Below are 27,320 nucleotides of genomic sequence, written 5' to 3'. Positions count from 1 at the left end.
AGTCTCTCAAGCTGGGTGATATGATTAGACAAGTACATACCAAAGGGGCTATTATTCCCTATTATCAGACTGATAAGGGATGAGTTAACATTATTGAGTTTAGAGACCAGATGGCTTAGTGGTTAAGGTCTTCGCCTCCAATGCACAAGGTACAAGGTTTGATCCTGACCTCTGACTAATGCCTGTTTGGAGTTTGCATGTTCTCTCTGTGTCTCTGTGGGGTTTCTCCCATGTTCGAAAAACATGCTGAGTGTTTCCATCTCAAACTCACCAATGAATGGAGCTGTGGGCAGCAGCACAGACTCTACATGGTGCCCAATGGGGGGAAGAGTTGTAAAAAGACCAACCGCTTTGAGCGTCTATTGTGGTGCGCAGTATCCTCAAGATAGGAGAACACGGATCACAAACTGAGCACCGTGGCAGGGCTAGCCACTCGACGGTGTAAAATATGGCTCTAGGTGATTTGGTCATGTTGACTGTCGCCATAAAATGGGCATGGGTAGTTACCAGTGGGTTGAGGACCTGGCCTACTCTCTGACCCATGCCAGGGACCCATGCTAATGGTGGGAGGAGTATATGTGCCCCTATTGGCCAGTGTGTGCCCGCCATAAAAAAAAAGCCCAGCAGCCCTGGGTCAATAGGCTACTGGTTGGCTGGTGTCTAGTTGCCCAGCCTGGGTTACCTGGGATAGCTCTGTTGAGTGAAAGCTGGACATAAAACCAACCAACCTGCCAAACATGAACTGAGAATTGCTACACTTAGTGTAGGTTCACTGACAGGACACAGCTTAGAAGTGGATGACATGATGATACGGAGGAGGCTGGACATCCTATGTATCCAAGAGATGAGATGGAAGGGCAGTGCAACAAAGCCACTTGGCTTGGGATCCAGACTTTACTACTCAGGTGGTGGACAGGCTAGAAATGGTGTAGGAATTGTGGTGAGACAGAGGCTTCAGAAGTCAGTGAGGGATATCATCAGAATTAATGACAGACTCATGGCAATCAGACTCCAGTGTAATGATAGGACAGTATTCATAATCTCAGCCTATGCCCCACAGCAGGGTTGTGATAGTGAGGAAAAGAGTGCATTCAGACAGCAGTTGCAGAACCTACTAGATAAAGCAGGACAACATGAATTGGTGTTGATAATGGGTGACTTAAATGCACATATCGGGACAGACAGAACAGGATATGAGGACTGCCTGGGTCCACATGGGTGGGGCAACAGGAATAAAGAAGGAGAAGCCATTCTAGACTTCTGTCTGGCAAATGGCTTGATAGTAGCCAACACATGGTTCAGAAAGAGAGACAGTCACAAGATCACATACAAGAGTAGCCAACATGCAACTCAGGTAGACTTCCTCCTAGTAAGGAAAAGGCACTGGGGTAGAATCCATGATTGCAAAGTCATCCCCAGTGAAACAGTCGGTTCACAGCATAAACCAGTAGTTGCCACAATCAGCTGCAAGCAGTGGTTAGAGAAGGCTCTAAGGTCAACAGAGACCAGGCTGAAGACCTGGAAGTTGACTGGAGAGAAAGTACAGCAGTTCAAGGAATTACTCAGGGCTCTCGCACCCCAAGAAGAGGAGGAAATAGGTGGAGTTGAAGAAGAGTGGCAGCCTAAAACAGCATGTGTTAGGACTACAGAAAAGATATGTGGCCGAGCCAGGTATGGAAATAAGGTACATAAGGAAAGCTGGTGGTGGAATGCAGAAGTGCAGGAAGTAATCAAAAGAAAGGAGTGCAGGAAGAAGTGGGAGATTGAAAAGACTGACCAAGCTAGGAAGGAATACTGGTTGGCTAACAAAGAAACTAAGAAAGAAGTTGCAATAGCAAAGAATAGGGCATCAGAGACACTCTATCAGCTTCTGGAAAGTGACTCAGTAAGGGGCACAAAGAAATTATACCAGGTTGCAAGGCAAAGACAGAAAGATAAAGAAGATAGTCAGAAACCCTTCATAAGGGATTCCAGCAACAACCTGCTTACCAGCCCACAGGACCTCAAAGGCAGATGGAAGGAGTATTTCCAGCAGCTTCTGAATGAAGAAAACCCCACAGAAGCGGTACTGCCCCAGAAACAGCCTACAATGAGAGTAGAAGAGGAGCCCAGCTTAGAAGAAGTAAGAGCAGCACTAAGGAAAATGAAGTCAGGGAAAGCAGCAGGCTCAGATGAGGTCACATCAGATATGATAAAGATGCTGGGTGAGCTAGGGGAGAAATGGCTTCTGAGGGTACTAATTGCAGTGTGGAGAGAAAGGCATATTCCTGATGACTGGAGAATAAGCATACTCATGCCAGTGTACAAGAACAAAGGGGACATCCACAACTGTGGACAGTACAGAGGCATCAAACTCCTACCACATTGCATGAAAGTTCTGGAGAGGGTGATTGATAAACGGATATGCAGAATAGTAGAATGTAAGATGGGAGATGAACAGTTCAGATTCAGATCAGGATGCAGCACAATTGACCCGATGTTTGCATTGAGACAGATACTTGAGAAGAAACTAGAGAAGAGGAGAGAGTCAAACTGGGCTTTCCTAGACTTGGAGAAAGCATATGACAAGGTCCCAAGAAAGCTGATCTGGGCAGTACTGCGGTAGTTTGAAGTCCCAGAAACATTAGTAGAATTAGTACAGGATATGTACAAGGACCCAGTGAGTCAAGTACGAACAGTGTTTGGCCTCATTGAGGGGTTCCCAGTGGGAGTGGGTGTACACCAGGATTCAGCTCTGAGCCCACTGCTGTTCATACTGGTAATGGACTACATCAGCAAACAGGTTGGAGGTGTCAGAGCAACAAAGCTGCTGTATGCAGATGATGTGGCAGTACAGGCAGACTCTGATCTAGAACTTCAGCAAAGGATAGGAGAATGGAATGCAAATCTGAAGGCACATGGGATGAAACTAAGCACAGATAAGACAGTGGTAATGGCAGCAGATTGGGGAAATCAGAAGAAGCTGAGAATAGAGATAGATGGGAAGATAGTGGAACAGGTAAACAGCTTCAAGTATCTGGGAGGGGTTGTTGAGGAGAAGGGTAGTCTGAATGACGAGGTCAAAGCTAGAATCAGAGGGGATGCAGCCAACTGGCATAGCGTATCAGGTGTAGTATATGACAGAAGAATGCCAAAGAAGCTGAAAAGTAAGGTGTACAAGACAGTGGTGTGACCAGTACTACTGTATGGTACAGAAACCCGGGCAGTAAAGGCAGAACAGTTGAAGAAGCTAGAGGTGATGGAAATGAAGTGCCTGAAAAAGGTGGTAGGATGCACACTGCGGGACAGGCGAAGAAATGAGGACATGAGCAGAAGCCAAAGTAGCTCCAATTGCAGAAAAGATCAAAGAAGACAGATTACGATGGTATGGGCACATGCGTAGAAAAGCAGAATACAATCTGGTGAGGGAGATTTGGGACAGACAGGAAGAAGGTAAGAGGAAGCGAGGGCGTCCAGCAAAGAGGTGGATGGATTGTGTGAAAGAAGATCTGTGACAGTCAGGCATGAGTGTTGAAGAAGGCAGGAGAGTGTCAGTGAATCGAGAGAGATGGCGACAGTTAATACAATACCCCGACCCCATGTAAATGGGAAAAAGGGGATGATGATGATGATGATGATGATGATAAAGGGATGAGTTGACAGTTATGATAACTTCCATAGATTTGAAAGAGCTATCCCTGGTGATTAGTCTGTCTAGGGAAAATGATTCCCTAACAGTGAGTATATGGTGATCAAAGGATAGTTTGTTGTCAACAAAGTACCCTGGTCCCTAATGAGTTGACTTTTAAATGGGTGTTACCTATGAGGTAGGTGCATGGGTGCCAAGTTTTGCCAGAGGAGAGTATGCTGCATTTCTTGGCATTTAGTTTTTAAGCCATGGTCCAGATCCACTTATTGGTGTGTGTTAACCCCTCAGAAAAAGGTTGCCCTAGCAACGAAACAATTCTCAAATTAGACTTAACTTTGGGGGATTTTATTTTTGTTTTTGAATTATTTGTTGATCGTTCTACGTTCATCTGTAGATAATGGGACATTAGTTTGCTTTAATGGACTAGGAGTTTATTACCCTTATTATATAGTTTGTTTATACTAGAGTTCTACCACAGAGGTTTATTCCTGACTTTGGTGTTGTATTTATGTCTTATGAGGATAGATATGTCAATGTATGCTCTGCGGTGGACATACAAATTATCTGCAAATGTGTCAGTGTGCAAGATGGGATCCTTGAAGTAAATTTTATCAGGTCATCAATTAGCAGGATTAGGAGTGCATTAGAGCAGTCTGTAAGGGTTTTGCGATAAGTCAAGCTTTACCCTCATAGCAAATGTTACTGAACAAGTGGTCAGATTTGACCAGTGACATAGTAAATGTAAGTACTGAGCAGAGGGTGGCAATATTGGTGAGAACAGGTCCAATATTTTTGAACCTCAGAGTTGATGTTTGAAACCCTTGGTCTAGGGAGCTAACATTAATTAAGTCCAAAAATCACTGTGCATATTTATTTGAGGTGGCATAGGTTGCCCAGTAAATAGACAGATAGCTGAAGTCTCACAAAAGAAAGGTGTTAAACTCAATAGGGAAGGATGTCAGTTTGCTTAGATATGCCAAATCTTCAGGGTACCTTCAAAGTGCCCAAACTGTTACTAAGCTTAAGCTGATCTGAATAAAAAGGTTGGAAGCCAAGTCATTCAGAACTTTCATGCCAACAGAGAGAGAGAGACTGAGTCTTGAAAGGACAATATTAGGAAGAACAAAAAATAACTGTCCACACCCTGACATAAACAACACACCAAAAAAACAAGGGGGGTGGATGGAGGGAGTGGCTACTGCAGCAATGCATACCCACTGTTACGGTAAGTTTACTAACACAACAATACAACATTCATCATATTGATCATGACTAGCAGTCTCAGCTATATGGGGAAACTACCCTAGCTTATTACACTTAGGAAGTGGAAGCAGGAGAACCTAGCAACCCTGGAGAATGGGCCTTGATCTAGACCTGGAGAAAGAATCAAGCTTGCAATGCCTTGCAAATGTATATATATATACAGAGGATCAAGTTGCTGCTTCTAGAATATTTCTAGAATACAACCCTTTCCAAAAAGCCATAGATGAAGCTAAGGCCTTGACCCTGCCTGGAAAAGTTTTGATGTGATGACTATAAGAAAAGGTATTAGCCTGAAGCAACCGTTATCTGTTTTGGCCCAGGTTTCCCTTCCTTACATTCACAAGAAATGAACAACTAATCTAAGCATCTGAAAGATTTAGTTCTGTCAGGACAGGACTTGAGTTGTCTGTGGAGATCCAAGACATGTATTATCCTTTCTCGTTTATAGATTAAGGAAAGAAAATGGGGATTTCTTCTGAATCTTTATAAGTACCCTGGATATCAGTGGAAAGGGTTGAAAAACAAACAGGAACATTTCTGTCCAAGGAAAAGGCATCAGTCTTCCACTTCTTAAATGGCATCCTGGAGCAGACCCTTGGAAGCTTATTGTTCAGAGAGGAGGTAAATAGATCTACTTGAGGCACTATTCACAGACAGATCAAATTTTGGAAGATCCCTAAATCTAGTTTCCATTCATGAGGATCTGCCCTTCCCTTGCTCAGTCTGTCTGCTACACAATTTGCTCTAATGGAATGTAGAATGCAGAATGTAGTGTGAGATTGTGCTGTAAAGCTGTATTTTAAGCTAACATGGCTAGACCTTGTTTGTTAATGGACCACATGACTACGGTATTGTCTGTGACAAGAGGTCTAGGGGATTTTAGATGATTCAGAGAGGTGAGTGCCTTTATCAGAGAAAACATATCTTTTATATTTATGTGCTTGCATCTGTCTTTTGTGTCCCACATACCTTGCACTTTTACCCCTCCTGAAACTGGTTCACAAGCAAAGACTGAGTCATCTGTGGTGAATGACTACTTTGGAGGGAGAAGAGGACATCTGGGTGTAGGGAAACTTGCTGTCTCCACCAAGTGATATATCTTCTGACAAACCCAGGACTATTATTTGAAAAGACAAAGGATGCTGATGCTGAGACCAAAGAGACTTTAGATAAGATACCATTGTATCTTTCTCATATGGAATTTTGCCAGGAGTATCATGAGAATCACAGATGCTGGGTCAGGTTTGGTTTGGGTGTATGCAAACTTTAAAAGTCTGAGGAAACATACATGCTATCTGCTTTTTAAGAGGAAGCAGGCTACTATTTGGAAAATTGCAGGCAGTAAAAATGCACCCTCTAAGGAGAGTAAAACTGGAAAAATGGGTGAAGGTTATGACATTCCTACAGTAACAGCTCATACTGCTTTCTATGGGACTGAGGAACCTCATATTCTCCCAGTAAAAACACTGGCACATTCTGGAAATAGTATCAAAGAAAGTGAAACACCCACAGGGCGAATCAGAAAATGAGTTCTCCTCTGAGCATGAATCAGAAAACTGAGATGAAAACCTTGCATCTGTCCCTTCATATTCCTGTCCAGATTCAGAATCTTGAATCTATTCAGAAAAAAAAAAAAAAAAAAAAGACATCCCTTTTTCTTTTACCAAAAAAACACCTTATAAGAAGGATCTATAGCCTGAATTAAATCTTGAGCCAGACCCAATAAACTACTCCTGACTAAGGAAATTTGATCAAAAAGTGATGTTGCTATAAACGCTTGGCTGCCACAAGCCAGTTATCCCTGTGGTAACTTTTCTGACACCTCCTGCTTAAAACTCCAAAAGCCAGAAGGATCATGAGGCTCTGCTTTCACGGTCTGTATTCATACTGAAAACCAAGATCAAGTGAGCTTTTGCCCTTCAGCTCCACAGGAGGTTTCTGTCCTCCCTGAGCTTGCATTAGGACACCCATGACAAGTATACCACCATAGTCAAACTCCCCACCTAACACTGCCCCCGGACTGGGTCATGGCCAGACACCTGGGTGCTTGGAGCCAGAAGCGAGAACCCCATAGGGGCTCATCCCCCTGCCTCACCAGGTAAGTGAAAAAATTATAAGAGTAGTGGTATTTCACTGGAAGCAGAGGCCTCCCACTTATTCTACACCTCTCATGTCTCTTCACAGTGCCAGATTAGAGTCAAGCTCAACAAGGTCTTCTTTCCCCACTGATTCTACTAAGCCCGTTTCCTTGGCTGTGGTTTTCCTAGATAGTAGGTAAGGGCTGTGGGAATCTCATTCATCCATTTATGCATGTCATTAATTAGATGACGAGGCATTTGAGAGTCATAGTTGCTCCCACTGTTTACCTGCGCTTCATTGAATTTCTTCACTTTGATATTCACAGCACTGGGCAGAAATCACATCACATCAACACCTGCCTTGAGTCTTCATAATGCTTTGTTTTAATTAAACAGTCAGATTCCCCTGGTCCACACCAGTTCTAAGTCGACTGCTAGCTGCCAGACTTTGAGGGATGCTGGTCGGGACCGGCACAAGTCACAGCAGGGATGATCCACAGGATGGGCCTAGTATGCATCCAGAGTCATTGCCACTGTCCCCCTTGCCCCCCCTGGGAGGGTGGATCATGGTGAGGGGGCAATGCCTCATCCAGCCACCGGTCATGGCCACCCCTGCTTCACACCCAAGCCCAACAGACCCAGCCCTTAGAGCTAATCCTTATCCCAATGTTATGGATCTGGCTTGCCGACTGCTGACTTGTTCTAACATGCCCGAGGCTATTCACCTTGGAGAACTGCAGCGAATATGGGTATGGCCCAGTGTGAGACTTACACCCTCTCCCCTGGATTTTCAAGGGCCGGCGAGAGCCCACATGACACCGCTGGAGCCATAACGCTTTTCTAGGTCCAGGTTGCTCTCTTGGTGAGAACCCATTCCAAGGTGCCCTGCCCTTTACAAAGAAAAGAGAACTCTCCCAGGGCCCCCCACCAGCTTTTCTGGGATTGTTTGCATCACTGCACTGGATGCTGTCAGGCATCTGTCTCCACTCCTCCCGATTCGCGGATCTGATCTAGACTGCCTTTTGATCAGCTGAGGGTGATGGAGACAATTGCCTGTCCCTTCGGAATGGTGCTCACCTATCTCTCAGGACCAACTGACCCATGTTCAACTGCTGTTCACATGGAACGCTTCTCCACTTTGGCCTTCAAAGCTCTAATTTTAATATTTGCTACTATCACCAAGATCAACATCCATGGCAGCTCCACCTATGCCCTCACACTGGGCTTCCATGCCACTAGGCTGGCCCTTCTACCCTCATGACATAGCCCCCTTGAGTCCCCAGCACTGACAGCAGCTGGGTACAGGCCTGATGCTCCAGTGCCATCCATTTTCAAGGCTAGTTGATTCAGCAGGTGAGTTGTTACACATTCCTTAGCAAATTCTGACTTCCATGATCACATTCCTGCTGTCTATATCAACCAACACCTTTTCTGGGGTGTGATGAGCATTGACATTGAGTGCCTTAACCCGACATTTGTTTTATCCTGCAATGCCAGTTCTGCTTGCCAAAAATGGCCCACTGGGTGCTTGCATTCCACACCCAGCTAAGCCAGCAAGTTGGGCTTCTTACCCATTTAAAGTTTGAGAATAGCCCCAAGATCTCTAATCATTCACTTTACCAGATAAAACTGCATCCGCTGAGCGCCAGCTATCCTGAGGGAAACTTTGGAGGGAACCTGCTAAAAGATAGTTTGATTAGTCTTTCACAACTATACCCAAGTCAACCAACCAATTTGCACATCAGGACTGCTATGGGCCTCCATCAGAATTTCCTCTGCCTTCACCCTGCCCAGGCATAGTTCACCATCTTTCGGGTCCCACTGGGTATGCTCACGTTCCACCTCCTCAATGGGATTGGTGAGATGGGCCGATGGTGCACCCCTGTGCAGAGCAAGGGGATCCGACCTTAGCCAGCATATGCCAGCATTCACTTTCATTGTGCCATGGGGTCTCCTGCCCATCCTTGGACTCACACACCTGTTAGACTCCTTGGTCCATGTTTCAAGATGGAACAGGTGGGTCATCAACACCGCCATGGATCCCGGGCACCCGAGGTGAGCCTGCTAACCTAGAGGCAGGATGCAGTCAGGCTACACTGAGGACAGTCCGGCCCAGTTGACAGTCAGGCCAGGAGCTGGGGGCCCCCACCATGGGGGTGGGTTCAGTGGTGGTCATCTCCCATGACCCTGGGGCACTGTGAGAGCTGATACTGTGGGCTGTAACACTCCCCTCCAGGGAGGAATGCTGCCTTCTCTGTGGCCTTCCCAGCTGACCAAGAGCTAGTTGTGGCACACCACCCCAGAGGAACTGCACCTGACAGTAGTTGGCATGCCTGGGGACAGTCCCCCACCTCCCCCTGGAGGGGAGGTGGATCCACATCTCCAGGAGGTCGATGCAGCCACTGAGTTGAATCCTCTGGCCAGACTGCATGGACCCCACCTGTTTACCACTGAACGATTCCATGCCCTCTTGAACTCTCTCTTCAAAGTTCTTTTCAACTTTTCTTTATGGTACTTGTCCGCTATCGATCTTGTGCTAGTGTTTAGCCTTAGATGAAGTTTACCACCCACTTTGGGCTGCATTCACAAAAAACCTGACTCCAGGAAAACCTGATCCCAATGTGCCAGGGGCTGCAACCAGCCTCACACTGTCCATGGGATAAGCCTCGATCACAAGGACTTGGGCCCCCTGGGCGGTGCCAGGAGACAGACCTCCGTATACCACATTTCCCTGCACCCATCGCATGGATGGGGATTCGGCACTGGGCTCTTCCCTCTTCACTCACTGTTACTAAGGGAATCCTGGTTAGTTTCTTTTTCTCCACTTAATAATATGATTAAATTCAGGGGGTCAGCATGTCTGATCTTAGGTTGCGTTCCGAGTGTGGTTGCAGGTGGTTGGGGCAGGTGGTGGCCAATGGGATGGATGGATGGACAGACTCCGGGCAGCGGAGGAGGGATGACATGGCCGCAGCATGCAAGAACCAGGTGAGTGGGCATTGGGGCCATGCTCTGGGAGGACAGCCGAATGGTGGTAGAACCTACAGCCCCCCGGGGGCAGGCTAGATGCACACCTCCCCCCTCTCATCTGCAGCATGCATGGATGGGTTTCCCAGCTCAGGGCAGCAGGGACTCTTCTCATCCATCCACGTCTCTCCCTGGGGGGATTGAGGCCCATGGCAGGCTCGCTCAACTTCCCAGCCATGCCCTTGATGGGGCGGGACACCCCCGGGGTGATCTAAGGCAAGGTGACCTTCAGACAGTTGTAGCCCAGGTTTAACCCAGGGCTGCAAAGTGTGTTTGAAGTATCGATGATCAATGTGTCCTGCAATTCACATTAGTTCTCACAGCTAGCTGTGTTCTTCATCAATGCACAAGCCAAGTGATCCACCACTCAGAGTCATACCGTTCTTGTTTGCCAGGGGCAATACTGCTTATGTGGCATCACACCTCGAGACGAGCATGCAAGGTTTCATAGGCATCGTCACGGGCACTCGGACTTGGGTTACAGGCCCCACGGCATGGAATGTCAGGGAGTCATACCGCAACCAGCATGCAGCCGAAATGTCAACCTTGCAGGACTTCAAACCAATGCCCCACTGGGAGCGGGGAGTCCTCCGCAGGTACCCACGACCACTGTTGGGGGAAAGGACACTGGTGTGCAACCCTTGGTGCAGGGAGTTGGTCACCTCCAGGGTGTGTGGCGGACCACACTGCTTGGCCGGGTGCCCCATCCGCTGCCGTCCCCTCAGGGTGCAGAGAGGGCCCACTCTTTCTCACTGCTGGGAGGTAAGGGGGGATGGACATTGCCCTCCTCTTGCTCCTTCCCCCCGGGAGTCATGGGCTTGGTACCCCTGGCCTCTGCCAGGGTATGTGGAGAGTGGAGCCAGGGAGAGAGAAAGAGACTTAGAGAGTCATGGAGGTGGAGCAAGGAGAGACAGTACCCGGGGATGGCACTGTCCCAGGACATAAAACTTTAATGATCCTTCTGCAGGTTCACCTACTGAAACCTTGCTATGACTTTTACTTTCTCTAGATAGTCAAGTTTGATCATCTTCTCTGCAGACCGCCGGGGCCGTGACCAACTCCAGTGGGGCCAATAAGAGGACCTCACTAAACCATCCAATCGGTAGTAGCGACAGGCAGTGTGTACAAAGGGCAGGGACTTAATCAACATGAGTTTATGACCAGCACTTACTAGGAATTCCTCATTCTTGGGGAATAATTGCAATCTCCAATCCCTATCATGAATGGGGCTCAGTGGATTACCAGGACCTGTCAGTCAAGGGTAGACACACGCTGATCCATTCAGTGTAGCATGCATGGAACCCCAGACATCTAAGGGCATCATAGACCTGTTATTGCTCAATCTCATGTGGCTGAAAGCCACTTGTCCCTCTAAGAAGTTGGAAATGACCGTACAGGGCTGCATGACTAGTTAGCATGACAGAGTCTCTCATTCGTTATCGGAATTAACCAGACAAATCGCTCCATCAGCTAAAAACGGTCATGCACCACCACCCACAGAATCGAGAAAGAGCTATCAATCTGTCAATTCTTTCAGTGGCCGGGCCAGGTGGGGTTTCCTGTATTGAGTCAAATTAAACCACAAGCTACACTCCTGGTGGTGCCCTTCCATCAATTCTTTAAGTTTCATCTTTGCAACCATACCCCCCCCCCCCCCCTGGAACCCAAAGATTTAGTTTCCTGGAAGCTAATTTGTGTGCCTGCTGCCTTCCTTGGATGTGGTAGCTGTTTCTCAGGCTTCTTCTCTGGAATCGACCCCTGATTCCTTGTTACCCATGGTCACCATGGTAGGGACAGATCATACCATCGAAAGTGGATAGGCAGGCATTTGAATGTCACATCAGAGCCATGAGGGCACGTAATCGACCAGAGTTTATCTAGAGTCACCAAAGCTGTCAGGCTGAGATCCAGATTGGTTTTGGTCTGATAAATGCATGCATTCATGGAGGTCAATGATTGTCAGCATGTATTAGTTCTAGAATTACCACAGTTATCTAAGTAATGGCAGAATGATCAAAGGAACCACAAATGAGTTAATGAACCATTTGCAGTTTCACTATAGCATCCATGTGTTCTGAGACTTGCATGGCTTAATCTTTGAGACCAGCATATGCTACTGACAGGATGAGCCAGATAGGAGCACCTCAGTGGTTGGACAGAGAGGAGGGGCTGTAGTCTGGTTGGAACAAAGTGTGGCAGTGCTCAGAGCCAGAGAGAAACAGATATAGAGCTCCCATGCTCAGGGCATGCAGCTGCCAGTGGATGGCAGCCAATGAACGGAACAGCCCTGCACATGACAAGACCACTTCACCTCAGCCTGGGCTCATCGGTCTTGCCTCAACTTCAGCCCTGAGGGGACACAGAATGCTGTGCACCCCCACCTGTGCCTCACTCCCAGTGTGGAGAAGCTTGACCCACATGCTGTGACCCACAGAGCCACTCCACGGGGGCCCTCCACCAATGGGAGTCAGTCAGCCTGATCAATTGATCAATGTTTGGGAAAGGTACCTCGACCCTGTGCAGACACCTGGGGGGATGTCACCTGGGGCTGGGACTTGAATTCCAGGGCTAACAAGAGTGGCTCACCTTTGCCAGTGAGGGGACCACAACAGCTGTAGAGGATATGACTAACCCAAGTCCTAGTAGTGGTAGGTGGTCCACAAGAGGGATCCGGGCTGCAGCCCTGTCTGGGGCACTTGGACTTGCACTCTGACAGGACACCCCTTCGTCCCTTAATTCCCAAAGGCTACCAGATCATGCTGGATCATGCATGTCTGCCAGATGATCTGGAAAGCAAACCTGCTGGGTGCGATCAGCCTGACAGAACTCCCCTTGGCCATGGAGGGGCAGATCCACTCTCATACAGATGTCTGGCTGGGAGGAAGAGGCTGGGGAGGGCACCTCACACCTGCACTGACACATGGCAGGGTGCTCCCCCAGGGCTGGGACCTGGACCCACACACAGACGGGATACCCCTTAATCCCTTAACTCCTGAAGGCTGCCTAATCATGCTAGATCACTTGTGCTCACCAGACAATCAGTGGAGCAGACCTGCAGGGTGTCCAGCCCCACAGAACTCCCCTCAGCCTCTGAGGGACAGACCTGCTCTCATACAGACTTCTAGCCAGGAGGAAGAGGCCCAGAAGGGAGCCTCAACTCTATGCAGCCACCTGGCAGGACATTCCCCTGTGGCTGGACCCCAGACCTGGACTCACACTCCTATGGGACACCCCATCATCCCTTAACTCCTGAAGGCTGCCAAATTGTGCAGGATTGCATGTGCCTGCCAGACAATAGGGGGAGCAGACCTGCAGGGTGCAACCAGCCCTGTGGAACTCTCCTCAGCTGCTGAGGGGCCAATCCACTCTAATACGAAGTTACGGATATGAGAAAGAGGTACACGTTTAGTGTTCTGTTTCTTTTTAAATGGAAAAATATGGCCAACTGTGTTATTAATGGCAGCAGCAGCTTCAGTAGGGATAGGCACAACATTCTGACCAAACAGGGAAGTCTTCCCTGTTTCATCTCCCAAGGCTGACAAGAGTGGCTCTCTCTTGCCAGTGAGGGGACCAAAACAGCTGTAGAACACCACACAACTGTGCAGATATGCACACATGCATGTCAGTAGTGGCACCTTGTGTGTTTGTGTGTGTGTTGCATGCTGCAGATGTTCACATCCACACTCCCTACAACCCCCAGGGGCATACTGCAGCATGCTATCTGATGTCAGACACCTTCCCATACCCTTCACCCGTACAGCCCCCGTATGACCCGTGTGGTGCATGGGATACCTTCACAGTGATATGATGTGGCAATCCCACAACTGATGTACACCTGGCCCTGCAATGTGTGTCAATGTGTGTGTGTTCTTGTGAGAGTGCGGCTGTGTTGACACTGGCACCTGTTCATGCTGACAGGCATGTGTATGTCACATACTATACAGCTACTGTATCCCTGTTGCAGATGTCACCCACCATCACATATATGTTCTGAGTGCTCCACAACAGGTAACCCATGTGGCACATCCAATAATTGCAGCAAACTGTGCTAGCACTACATAGTCATCAGGGGTTTGATACCCTGTGCTGCCAGGTGTGTGACACAACCATGCCTCAGTTTTACCCTCCCACCCCTCCCTGACACATTTTAGCCTCTGTCTGCGTCCCCCTCCCCCTCTCAGGTGGACGTGGAGACCTACACCTGCTTTGCTTAGGCAGCATCATGTACAATGCAAGTAATGCTCATGATCAGCTGATGGCCTCTGCACTAATTGCAGCCCTACCCTAGCTGATTGCATGTGAATCAGCTGTGGTAACATCCCCATCGCCAATTGTATGGAAACACACTCAAATACCCAGGAACATCATGGTGGTTTCTGCCCTTGTCACCCACTGTGAGCAGGAACTAGATCTGCTGTGTGCCAAACAGCATCCCAGATGGATTGCGGTGTACCGCTAACAACATACACTGTGGAAACAGTGCATCAAATGGGAGGTGGTTGTGCCTGACTTAACTACAGCCTGTAAGTGCCGCTATGCTGCATTTGGAGTAATGTTGCTTTCACAGTGTTTGTGTGGATATGGCTGATGTGCATGTCTCAATACCTGCCATGTCAATTCCATGTTGATGGGGAATCAACATCTGCAGGGTCATCTGCAGCCTGGGCAGTGTTGTGTCCATGGCTGCATGTGTCAGCCATGGAGCATCTAGCTGTCGACTGCTGAAGGTAGTGTGAGGATTGCAGTCAGTAAATGGAGAAAGCCATGGTAGTCACAAACGTCATATCCCTTAAAGGACATATGTTGCAACAACTCTGTAACAACAGTAAATGTATGTGGTCATCACAGCAACATGTCAATATTGGCCCTGTATATGTGCTCCCAGCCACACCTCTGTCAACCTTTGTACATATGTCATGCATGAAGTGGTGCATATGTGCTGTACCCCATACTTTGTGGCATCATATCTGAGAACAAGCCATGGATATATTTGACTGCTACACATGTTATGTACAGTAGGGGTTACATTACATTACATTACCTGCACATTCTGAGGATGTTCATAGAGTACTGAGGTCTGCGTACGTATGGTGAATGTCGACAGTGTGTGTAGTGTTGATATGTATCTTAGCCTGCATACAAACTGTGGTAGATGACATTGTTCTAGTTCACCTACTTTCAGATGTTACATGCTGCTCCACTGTATGGTACTGTAGTGGTGTACGTTTGTAGGGCCATAAACACATGTGTCCCATACCACAGACACCCACCAGACCAAACTGTATAGCAGGCCAGTATATGTAGGGCAGTCTGTGAGTGGCACATATGAGGATGGTGTCAAACACATAGTCCATATAATGTCTTACCATGCTAGCTAACCATATGTGGCTGTGGCTGTGTTCACATTGGTTGTGGATATGCACTGTCACACAGGTGTATCCTACCATGTGCTGTGACATGCCTGTGGAGCCTGCTGTATATGCAGGTACATGTGCATTCCCCCTTGGGAGGTGTAGGCCAGTGTTGAGCCAGTCTGCCTGCAGCCTGCACAGTGCATTGTGACATGCCTTTCAGCTGAGTGTACCTACCCTGTGGGATGTCATGTGCAGATACTAGCCAGATGTCCTGCTGCCGGACCTCCCCTAACAGTCATGTATGTCAGACAGGGCAGTGGGATGCAGTGCAGATGTATGTCAATACCTATTGTGTAGTATGTGGCAATGACACCTCTGTACCAGAAGTCACACCGTTACAGGCCAGGCAGGGGTGTGTGAATGCATGACCTATGGTGGACATTCTATACCTGTTATGTGTTATACCTATCTACATGGCCATCCACATCCATATTGTGAGGCATGGTACACATGTGTAGCACTAATTGTATACCTCTGGAATGTGCAGACTGTGTCAGACCCCCACATATATTGGCTAATAGCTCTGCTGCAGTCCACAGTGGCATTACATGCTAGCAGCAGTACTGTACACTGATGTCCTTTGCATGTTGTTCAGTAACCAAAGGCACACATGTTATGAGCAGATGTGACCTGCCACACACCATGTCTGTGAAGACAATCCCAATGACAGTAGCAATAGCGTACTAGTATATCTGCTAGAGAAACCTGATATCTCCTGTAACTATGACATTGGGAACATATGGGCTTGGGTGGTCTACATTTCATGTCCAGGAACTATGGTGGGGATATATGTACATTTGCTTATCCAGATAGCCAGATATATGATTACACATGTGTACTACACCCATTTAACACTGTCATGGCAACCACCTACTATGGATGCCTATCACACAGAAGATGTAATGGGAGCACGCACACATGCTGTGGGTATCAATAGTAGGTGGTTGCCATGACAGCATGTAGCAATACCCCATACAGGAGAACCGGCACACTCAGAACAGCCACATATTTGTCAGAGGATCCGGAAGTACAGACAGACTGCGAGTGGAGTTGTGTTATGCATTGTACAGTACTGGTGTTACAGGGTGTGGGTGTACATACTAATTTGCCATAGAATGCAGTCTGTCTGCATAGCACACAACTGTGGGCCTACCCTCATACCGGCCGGAGCTGTGCCTATCATGTGCTGTCTGTCCACCAGACAGGTCTTGTGTCAAATAATACACTGGCAGTGTGTGTTTTGCATGTTACTGGTACATGGCTACATCCATGGCCATCCATACCAGCAATTCCCTGACTAAGGGTATGTTACAGACTATCCTGTAATGCCTGCACCTGCGTAGTGTTTGGCAATAGTTGTCCACATATGTGCCTGTATTCCAGCCTCTGTCCATCACCTACATACCACGCTGTACAAATATGTCATGTTGTCGGTAGTTGATCCATAATGGGCTGGGAATATAACACACTGCCATGTCTGCCATCAGTCCACTGCCACTGTAACCCCCACACATATGGTTGGGCTGGGGCCATATATGTGTGTGGGCCCCACCTACACAATACATGTGTGCCCTCATGCACTGCAGAGCCCAGTGTATGTAATAGTGGTATATGGCCCTGCATAATTGAGTACAGGGGGGAGTACCAAAAAGGACCTAGGCTGTTACAAAATATTGGGTTATCAGGGCTGAGCTGCCTTAAGGTATCTGGATGTACAGTACCACATACTTCACCTATATACACATTACTGTCATGGATCTGGGTACTGCAGGACTACTGCCCCCTGCCATACAAACTGTTCTGTGTGTTGGTTTGCACGTGATGGTGTCACTTATGCCAAGTTATGTAGCAGTTACAACCCATGTGGTCATAAGACGTCCATACCACCTACTGTGTTTGTACAGTGTGTAGATAGAGGCTGCTGAACTACACACCTGGAGTACATACTGTCGATTGTTAGGTATCCTATGGCCCATTGTGTCTCTCCTGTTGTACAATGTGAATGGCTTGGCCTGGACAGCAACAGCTGTGAACCTTTCCAACCTACTGCATGAGTGTAACTGATCCACTGTTGCATCACTCTGTTGATATAGTTGTCAGTGTCTGAACAGCTATATGGCATGGCATGTAGAACTGTAATCGTACACAATGACAGGTTACCATGTCAGCAAACCTGTGGGTGTTGTTTCGCCTATGACCTCTTTGTGGGTGTATATTACCGGCAACAATTGCCATTTGTATGGGTGGCACATACAGTGTCCAGTCATTCAGGGGTCAACTGTAAGCATAGTGTTTGTTCCATATTGTGTGCACCTACTGCTTATGTTTCGTACTGTACGTATAACTGCATATGTATGTGTAGTCACATGTATATGTACACACACACACACACACATATATATATATATATATATATATTTATATATATATATATATATATATATATATATATATATATATATATATATATATACTTATGTATATGTAAAGGCTGCCAAGGTCATCGCATATCCTATATCTATTCTTATAAATAGGACCATCAAAGAAGAAATCATCCCTAATATCTGGAAGGCCTCTCATATTATCCCACTTCATAAAGGTGGGAACTCCACTGATTATTCTAACTATAGACCTATTGCTCTCCTCTCACCCTTGGCTAAAATTATGGAGAAATGTATCCATCATCAACTTGTACAATATCTCTCTCTTCACAGCATTATAGCAAACTGTCAACATGGTTTTAGACCACATCATAGTACTACTACTGCCTTGCTTTCCTTTGTAGACACTATTAATCAGAATCGTAACAACAACTTACTCTCTTCTGCCCTCTTCATTGACCTCTCTAAAGCATTCAATATGGTCAACCACACTTTATTAATTAAGACTCTTGAATCTCTCTCTTTTGATACCCCAGCCATTAAATGGTTTAAGTCCTATCTCACAAACAGAAAACAAGCAGTTCTCTGGGATAACCACATTTCTTCTTTTTTGCCTGTTTCTATCGGAGTTCCACAAGGCTCTATCCTTGGCCCACTTCTCTTTTCCCTCTTCATTAATGATCTTCAAACAATAATCCCTCAAGCAACATGCATTCAATATGCTGATGATTCTACGCTCATCTGCTCAGCATCTTCCACTCCAGAACTTATCTCTCTTACCCAAAAAGTTTTTAATACCATAGAAACATGGTTCTCCAGTTGACTCCTCTTACTAAATGCCAAAAAAACTAAACTTCTTCTCTTTACCCCCACTTCCAGGACCTCCCCCTTAAACTTCACTATCTCCTCCAACAGTGCCACTGTTATCTCACCTGACTCTACAACTAAACTGTTAGGTATTACCATTGATAATAATCTCTCTTTCGACCAACATATTAACATCTCCATTAAACTAGTCAACAGAAAAATAGGATCCTTGTATCGAATTAGACCATTTCTTACACCATCTACTAGAACTAGGATTGCTCACTCCCATCTTATTTCCACTCTTCTTTATGATTCACCCATCTTTACCAACCTCAAGAAAAACAACCTTAACAAATTGGCAACCTGCTACAATAACATTGCCCGCTTCACTACCGGTAACCCCTACAGAACCCATCATTGTCTTAACCTGAAACTACTAGGCTGGCTGGAAATTCAAAACTATTTGGCTATCCATCAACTCATTCTGGCCCATAAAATACTGTACCAACCAAATAACACTCCTATACTCTCCCAACTCATAATCCCCTATAACAATCTAAACTCTCTCCGCTCTTCTAGTAAACTCTTGACTAGGTCTATAAAATCCAATAACACTGCTGGTGACTACCTATTCACCAGTTCTGTAGGTACAAAATGGAATTTGTTACCTACTAACTTAACAATGATTTCCGCTTTGCCTCTTTTCAAACAAAATATTAAACTGCACTTCCAAAATCACTGGCTTTGTTCCTGTTGTAAACCTGATTAACTTTCCACTAGTACTACTTACCTTAAACTATCTCTCTTACTTCTTGTTTCACTCTATTCTCCACCTGGCTTTCTTTTCTCCCCTTTCATCCTCTCCTTGTTTCTTTACCTGTTAACTATCTTAACTTGCTCTCTTCTCATCAAACCCCTTCCTATTCCTTCCTTCCTATTCCTATTCCTTACCTAACTCTTATTACCCTACTTTTGTTACCTCCTATCATTGTATCTTTATCTGACAAGTATTTTTATCCTGTATAATGTTACTTTGAATTTTTCTGTGTGTGGTAGTAATTGATTTATGTTGTACTAATTTATTTGAAGAGTTTTGAAGAGTTTTGCTGTTTTTGTTATTACAAACCTGTGTACTAATTGTTTTATTGTTATGTATGTTGATTTTTTACGTATGTATTGATTTTTACTTCTGTGGAGCTTTTCTCCTCGGGCCTCTACTGAAAATAGAAATATCTCCAGCTAGACTAGCCCGGTCAACAAATGTAAAATAAAAATAAAATAAAAATAAATAAAATGTATACCTGTATCTGCATATCTGTGTCTGTGTATCTGAAGCCTGGTCATGTTGATGGCATCCACATAATACATTCCCCATTGGAGCCAGAATGTACTGCATGATATGTTACCAATAACAGCCTGACATCATACAGGTGGGATGTAGTACAGGTAACATTGTGTGCCCATGTTTCCACTGGCCCTGATTATGGGATCACCAACACTTGGTAGTGTATTGCAGGGTGGATGTCTATTCATATGACTCGTATAGTGTGTGGTGCCTCTCAACCCCATTAATGTAACATGTAGCCTGTTACACTCCACTCCCTAACAGCTTAATGTGCCTTGCAATACCAGCACAACAGTGTTGCACCAATGGGTCGGTAGACATGGGAATCCCATTGAGGTCTGCCATGTGTGTGCATATATAAATGTGTGTGCATATCTGTAGGGTACACCGGTCCAAGTCCACATACTCCTATTACAATACACATTGCCACATAGTAATACAGATATTGTTGTTGTCATCCATAGGTGTGGCAATGCAACACCCTACTATGCCTGTGGCATGGGCATCACATGCATATCCCTGTGGTACCACTGTTGTGATATGCGATGGGTTGTTTTTGCGTTGTGGCCACTGTGTGATAGTGGGTATGTCAGAGTATCTAGATGGGTTCTAGTGTATACAATACCCAGTGGGGTATGTGGGTGCTGTGTATACTGTCTTTACACCATGGCACACCTGGTATATGGCCCATGTACCACTCTCAGGTGGCCAATGTCACCATCATCCATACAGGTAACAGAAAACAGTATACCACTCAGTTACACATGTGCTGTGTGCAGCCTACCTGTAACACATTGGACACATGGACTAGTTAGTTAGCAACTATACAACCAGGTCTCTAAGATGTGTGTCTACCCGCTAAATGTCAGTCAATGTGTATATGATGGTATGACACACTATGTATTCACCATATACAAGCATTATATCCCCCATTACCATATTGTACGTGTCTGTGGATGATCTGCATGTATCACGTGACCTGGTACACACCTCATGCTACAGTTGGTGTTGTGTGTGCAATGACAGCCACACAGTTCAGTAGCACTACATACCCGGGTTCATAGATTTATAGGTTCATAGATTAGTACTAGGCTAACTGCCCTTGTGAGCCATTTTAAGCCTAGCCAATTATCCCAGTTGAGACTCAAACCCTGCACCTTGTATTTGTAAGGCAAACACCTTAACCATTAGGCCACCCTCCCAATATTGGGTTGGGGTCTAGACACAGTGTCGCCAAGTCAGGATGTATGCGTATGTGGATTGGTTGACATAAGGGTGCAGATTATACCTATTAGGCCACTGGTCATGTTTGCATGGCCAGTAGCTGTTATACATACCTGTGGCATGTCTGCAACTGTACACCACATATGTCACTGCCATGGTGTCACCACACTGATATACCCCTGTAGAATATGACTGCGGACCATCCTCCTGCTGACACATGTATGCCTACAGCACAAATGGATGACAGTATGGGGATATCAATTGGTGTTACTAACAGCTGAGATGCATCCTAGCTGCATGGCTACACTACCTGACATATATGCAGTACACCTTACCCCTGACTACATTCTACACTGCAGTACATTGCAGCACTCTATCACAGTCACTGGGTGCATCAGAACCATGTTAGCCTGTCCCTGCATTGATGTTATGGATGGCAGGGATGTGGCACAGGTATCATCATATGCACAGGGTGTGTGAATGTCATCCTAGCTGCATGGCTATACTACCTGACATGTATGCAGTAAACATTACCCCAGAGTACATTCTACACTACAGTACATTGTGGCACTCTATCACAGTCACCGTGTGCATCAGAACTATATTAGCCTGTTATGGATGGCAGGGATGTGGCACAGGTATCATCATATGCACAGGGTGTGTGAATGCCATCCTAGCTGTATGGCTACACTACCTGACATGTATGCAGTACACATTGCCCCTGACTACATTCTCACTGCAGTACATTGCAGCACTCTATCACAGTCACCATGTGCATCAGAACCAAGTTAGCCTGTCCCTGCATCAATGTTATGGATGGAAGGGCTGTAGCACAGGTACCATCATATGCACAGGGTGTGTGAATGTCATCCTAGCTGCATGGCTATGCTACCTGTCTTGTATGCAGTACACATTACCCCTGACTACATTCTACACTGTGGTACATTGCGGCACCTGATTACAGTCACTGTGTGCATCAAAACCATGTTAGCCTGTCCCTGCATCGATGTTATGGATGACAGGGATGTGGCACAGGTATCATCATATGCACAGGGTGTGTTGCAGGTGTGCCAGAGGCCAAGGGTGGTCCAAACATGTGTCACCATGTGTGTGGGTGAGGGGTGTGGTTCCTTGATTGGGGCATGGTGATGTGGTGTGTGCTGGTATGGGGATGTCCTAGGTGTGGTTGCATAGTGTGTGGGGATGCATGCACACAGTTCTGCCATGTGGCTGCCCCACACGGGTAATGTTGGACAGCTGCAGACCATACCTGGCAGGGTGCGCAGTTTAGTGCCTCTAACTATGGACATGCTGACTGTGCCTGCAGGTGTTCCATGGGCACGTGCAGGTACAGACCTTGAGGTGCTACTATCCCCTGATGATAACATAAGTCCGCTGGAATCATGTCCTGCCTGGGCCTGGCCAGGGCCACATGCACGTGACCTGCTGTGGTGTGGTGTGGTGTGGACAGCAGCCCCTGTGGTGTGATGGGGCTGGTACTGCCACTACTAGAGCAGCTGTGCATCTTGGCATGTCCACGGTGACTGCCAGCTACTGGTGTCTCTGGCCTATGTCCACACAGATGTTGCACCACTTCCACCACACGTTCTATCACAGACATACCACGGTCGAGGAGGCCAACCATCTCACCCCACCATCTATCCATGACCTCAGTATATTCACGGAAGGCAACAGTGAGTTCATGGAGGTTGCCACTTACAGCTGTGAAAGCAGACCTCTGCAGCCTCAGGACCTGTCTGGAGTGTATTTCAATATGTGCCTGTGCCTCCATTACAGCCTGAAACATGCTCCTGGTGGTACCAGTTGTGGCACGTCTGCCAGGTGCCAGGAGCAGGATGACCTACGGTCCTCCCACGAGCACTATGGTACATCTGCCAATGTGGTGGCCTTCTGGACATCCGGCTGTGCCGACTGTGACCCAGCACAGTTGGCATGGACACCACACTTTCTTGGCCATTGCCACTACATGCCAACTGTCCCTCTGCTATGGCTACATGTGATGGGGTTTGTAAGGGCACTGTAACTGTGTGCGGGCTTGGGGTGGCTAGGAGGGTGATGCCACATGTTGGCGCAATGTCGGCCTCTGACAACCCCACCTGTGCCTCACCTGTACCTTCATCATCACCTGTGTCTGTAGGGACACCTACCTCAGAATGCAGGAGGGACCCTGATCCACCTCGCTACCTGTGGGGGAAAGAAATACACACATTAAGACCTGTACAGCAATGCATAACAGTACACACACTACACACTCTCACACTGACAGCCACCTTACTACCTCACCTTCCCTGAGTTTGCAGACAGTCCCACAGTCAGTTACATATGTTCCCCTTCTTGCATGGCACTTGCTAATACACACGCATCACTACAGCCCATTAAAATATCATCCCTCTCTATGCCTACTACAGATGGCACATATCAAACATTCTACATCATACATTCTATTAATCTATACCACATAGTACATTAAATTACATACAGTTGTGTTTTACATACCTTTTAGTGTTTGGACAGGTGTGATGCCTTCCCGTTGTGGCCTGTAGTACTGTGTTCCCCACTGTGTAGGTTCCATGGTATACGTTTGTTTTCTATATCCTTTTATTTTTTTTTTGGTTGGTTTCTTTTTTCTCTCTCTTTCTTTCTCTCTCCAGTAGAGCAAATGAGATGGTTTGAATGGATTTCAGCATGGCTTTTGTAGGTGATGCATATGTTCAGGTGATGGGCTCTGCACCAATCACTGTGCAACAGTTGCTGACTGCATGCAGCCTGCTGTGTAGTGATTCTGTTAACCATTGTCATGGCAACCCAGTACTAGAAAATGCTTACTCATGTGGGCGTTGTCCCTTCACCTTTCCAGTATGGAGGACATCCTTCCTATATGTGGAAGGCAGTGTTACAGATGGGAGGTCACAGTACCTATTACAGCAGGGCTTGCAGATACAGGACAACTACACAATCTTAGGTTGTTCCAGACCTACAGACAGAGTGAGTGGTGTTGTTATGTGCTTTGTCTATTGCTGGTCTTGCAGTGTTTGCATGTACATAGTAGTTTAGGATGGAATGCAGTCTGTCTGTATAGCTCTCAACAGTGGGCCTATCCACATGATGGCCAGTGGATTGTCTGTTTGCTTTTGCCTGTGCAACACACAGGGCTTATACTAGATATATCCCCTGCAATCAGTCTGTTGCATGCTATCCGTACATGGCTCCTTCCAGTTCTGTTCCTGATGTGTTATTCCTGCATAAGGGTATGTTGCATCAAATCCTGTAACACCAGCAATGTACAGGGTGTGTAACAGCAGTATTACAAGTATGGCCCTGTGTTCCTGCCTCTGTACTCCACATATATAGCTGGCTTTGTCCTGCTGTGATACGGTTAGGGGTTGTTCGGTATTGGCCTATCATAATATACTGCTGGCATTCCTGCTATCATCTCAGTCATATCGTGGACTCCCACCACATTTGTTGGGCAGGATCCATACATGTGACAGATACATAGACATTATAACAGGTAATAAATGTCCCCCTAGTCCTTGACTACAGGAAGTAACTGGCTGCTGCTGAACTACATCTGTTATTGTTTATTGTTACCTATTTTGATGGCAAATCCTTTGTCCACAGTTGTATGAATTGATGGGCCTGTCCTGAACAGCATGGTATGTTATATATCCGCACTGTCTGCATCTAATTTTCTGTGTGGGCCTTGCATTCCTCACTGATTACATAAGTGCAGATCTATGTGCTGTCAGTAATGGCATACATTATTGTAAAATACACCATTACAAGTTGTCTGTGTATACATGTCTGTGTGTCGTCTCATGTCCTTTGAATAGTGAGTGGGCTATGTGTAATTCCATGCTCCTGTTCAAGTGTAAATGTCATTTAGTAGGTTATACAGCAAAATGATTTTGTTATACCGATTTCACACGGGAAACAGAATGTGCTGAAGTGGGACTCGAATTGAGAATGTGTGCATGGTAGGCGGATGCTCTGCCCACTACACTACTGCAGCTTTGTGTAATTTGCATATTTCTACCTTAATGTCATGCCCATGCTCCCTTTCTCTGACCCCCAAGCTCCACGTATACAGCATCCATCTGTTCTGCAGCTGCTAGCCCTGCCATACCACATCTCCATACATTTCCCTCTCTGCACGTCTCGGTATTCCTCCATATTACTGTCTCGATGCAACCTTCTGCAAGCTCTTCATCAGTTTAGTTCATGTACGTTCTAGCCTTCCCTTCATCCACCTCCAATACTGGTGGGAACATTATTGTGACCCATAACGTCTGGTGCGTCCCAGCAGGGATGGACCTGTTGTTGTGTCACGAGTACACTTTGTTGGTCTACACTGTTCCTCCCACTGGTAGCATTCTGCCAGGGTTTTCAGATGCAGCGGTTTGCTCACACACCAGACCAGCCTCAACTCCTGCTTCCATGGATGAAACACGCCCCTACGCAGTGGACCATTTTCCATTCCTCTCTTCAGTATTATATGAGACTACTGTTCTCACAGTATGCATGGACAGGTACTGTTCATTGGTATTCATAGACTGCTCAGAATACTGTGGCTGAGCACTGTGCATATGTTTGCTGGTATTAATGTACATACTTACATACATTTTCTATACTGTTGACTGATTGTGCCGGATGATATGTTTGTGATAACAGCAGCTGATTGTATATCTTCCATGCCTTCATGGTAACTCAATTGGACTATAGTGTGCAGGGGGGGGGGGCCTTGGAGTGTTGACTATGTTGTTACTGGCCACAATGAGGGCTGTGGGCTACAGCATGCCTAAGTCACTGTGAGGGAAGGGTAGGCGGGTATGCGCTGGTGTGCACTAGGCTCAGACCTGCTGACCTCCGGGTACAGCTTCTTACACTGAGTTGACCTCCACATTGCTTAACCAGTGTGGGCATTGCTTACCGCCACCCACACAGGTGTACTCCTGCTCGCTGCCGCATACCACCGTGCTACTTCATGTACATGTTGTTATTATACATGCTTAAGTCAGGTGTACATGTCAGGTATGACTGTTCATGAAGGTCAGTGTAAGGTTAAGTGGAATTCCAGTTTAGTATTTCTGGTTAGGCTACACTCAGGTATTCAAGTTAGGTTTAGTTATGCCATACCTGTGTTGTAGAGTAGATGTGAATAGTGGAGGTGTAAGCAGGTAGGTGGAGGGGGGGAATTTTAACTGTATAGTAGGCCGTTCGACTGATTAGTGGGGGAGTGGTAGTGCAGGTTTGCAGGGTGTTGGGATATGTATGTGAGGCAGGACAGGCGGTGTCAGTGTCAGTAATTGGTGTAGGTGTCTGGAGTGTTGGGGGTGGCAGACTTCGCCAGGTGGTGATCCAAGTGTGCTCGGGTTTTCCCTTCATGTGTTATTTACATGTGTAGTCTGGGACAGCTGCGGTAATACACCTGGGTTGGGGGCTCCAGATTCTGCCAATATAGTTGTGTGGAGGGTGTCACCTACCTGTGACTGTGAACATTACTACGAATGCAACAGGGGTCGATAGGTAAATGGTGTTATTGGGACAGACAGAGGGGCTGATAGTGGAGACATGTCCAGGGATGTGCAGGACGGCTGACAGGAAGGTCCACAGCTGGCCATTTCTTCTACAGGGACAGCTGTGTATATACCCTGCATTTGGGGGTAGGTCTGGACAATCACACCCCTGGGTGGGGTGAGGACAGCAATAATACCTTGTAATGCCAATTAGTTCAGCTTACTTGCCTACAGTGGGGTGTTACGACCATGTGTTCTTTCATGTCGTTTAGTGGGTTTGCAACAACACATCTATTTATGCTGTCATTTGCCATGTAAACTAGACTTTGCTGCAGTGGGACTTGTACCGGACGTGGCTGCTCATTAGGTGTCGGCTGTGCCCAATGCACACTATTGTTTACATCCCTGGGGCAGTCCACATAGAACTGCTCCAGCCAGCACCTGCAAAGCTAGGCCCATAATTTTATACCCATAGTTTCCAAACCGCACATCCTCTTCAGCAGTCTTCCTTACTCTGGGTGCAGGTCGGGCCTAAACACACTACCACACACTGCCCACTCTCCACTTCTCGGGACCAATCACGTACATTGTCTTTCCCCATGGGTCATCAGGCTTC

The 27,320-nt window shown here is 46.6% G+C and overlaps 1 protein-coding gene, 1 non-coding gene and 1 pseudogene across 3 annotated transcripts in view; 1 reads left to right on the top strand and 2 right to left on the bottom strand.

Annotated features, from left to right (window-relative positions):
* LOC122810855 (urea transporter 2-like) overlaps window positions 1-27,320 on the top strand; it is a 1,084,839-nt gene that overhangs the window by 123,144 nt on the left and 934,375 nt on the right. The window lies entirely within an intron of this gene.
* Window positions 6,368-9,843, bottom strand: LOC122817636 (annotated as a pseudogene).
* Window positions 10,219-10,371, bottom strand: LOC122787155. The gene has a single exon (XR_006362545.1). It is a non-coding gene; the product is annotated as a 5.8S ribosomal RNA (ribosomal RNA).

Source organism: Protopterus annectens, chromosome 1.part1 (genome assembly GCF_019279795.1).
Source record: "Protopterus annectens isolate FY-2018-M chromosome 1.part1, PAN1.0, whole genome shotgun sequence".
Lineage (NCBI taxonomy): Eukaryota > Metazoa > Chordata > Ceratodontiformes > Protopteridae > Protopterus > Protopterus annectens.
This window is presented reverse-complemented; position numbering and strand designations above follow the sequence as displayed.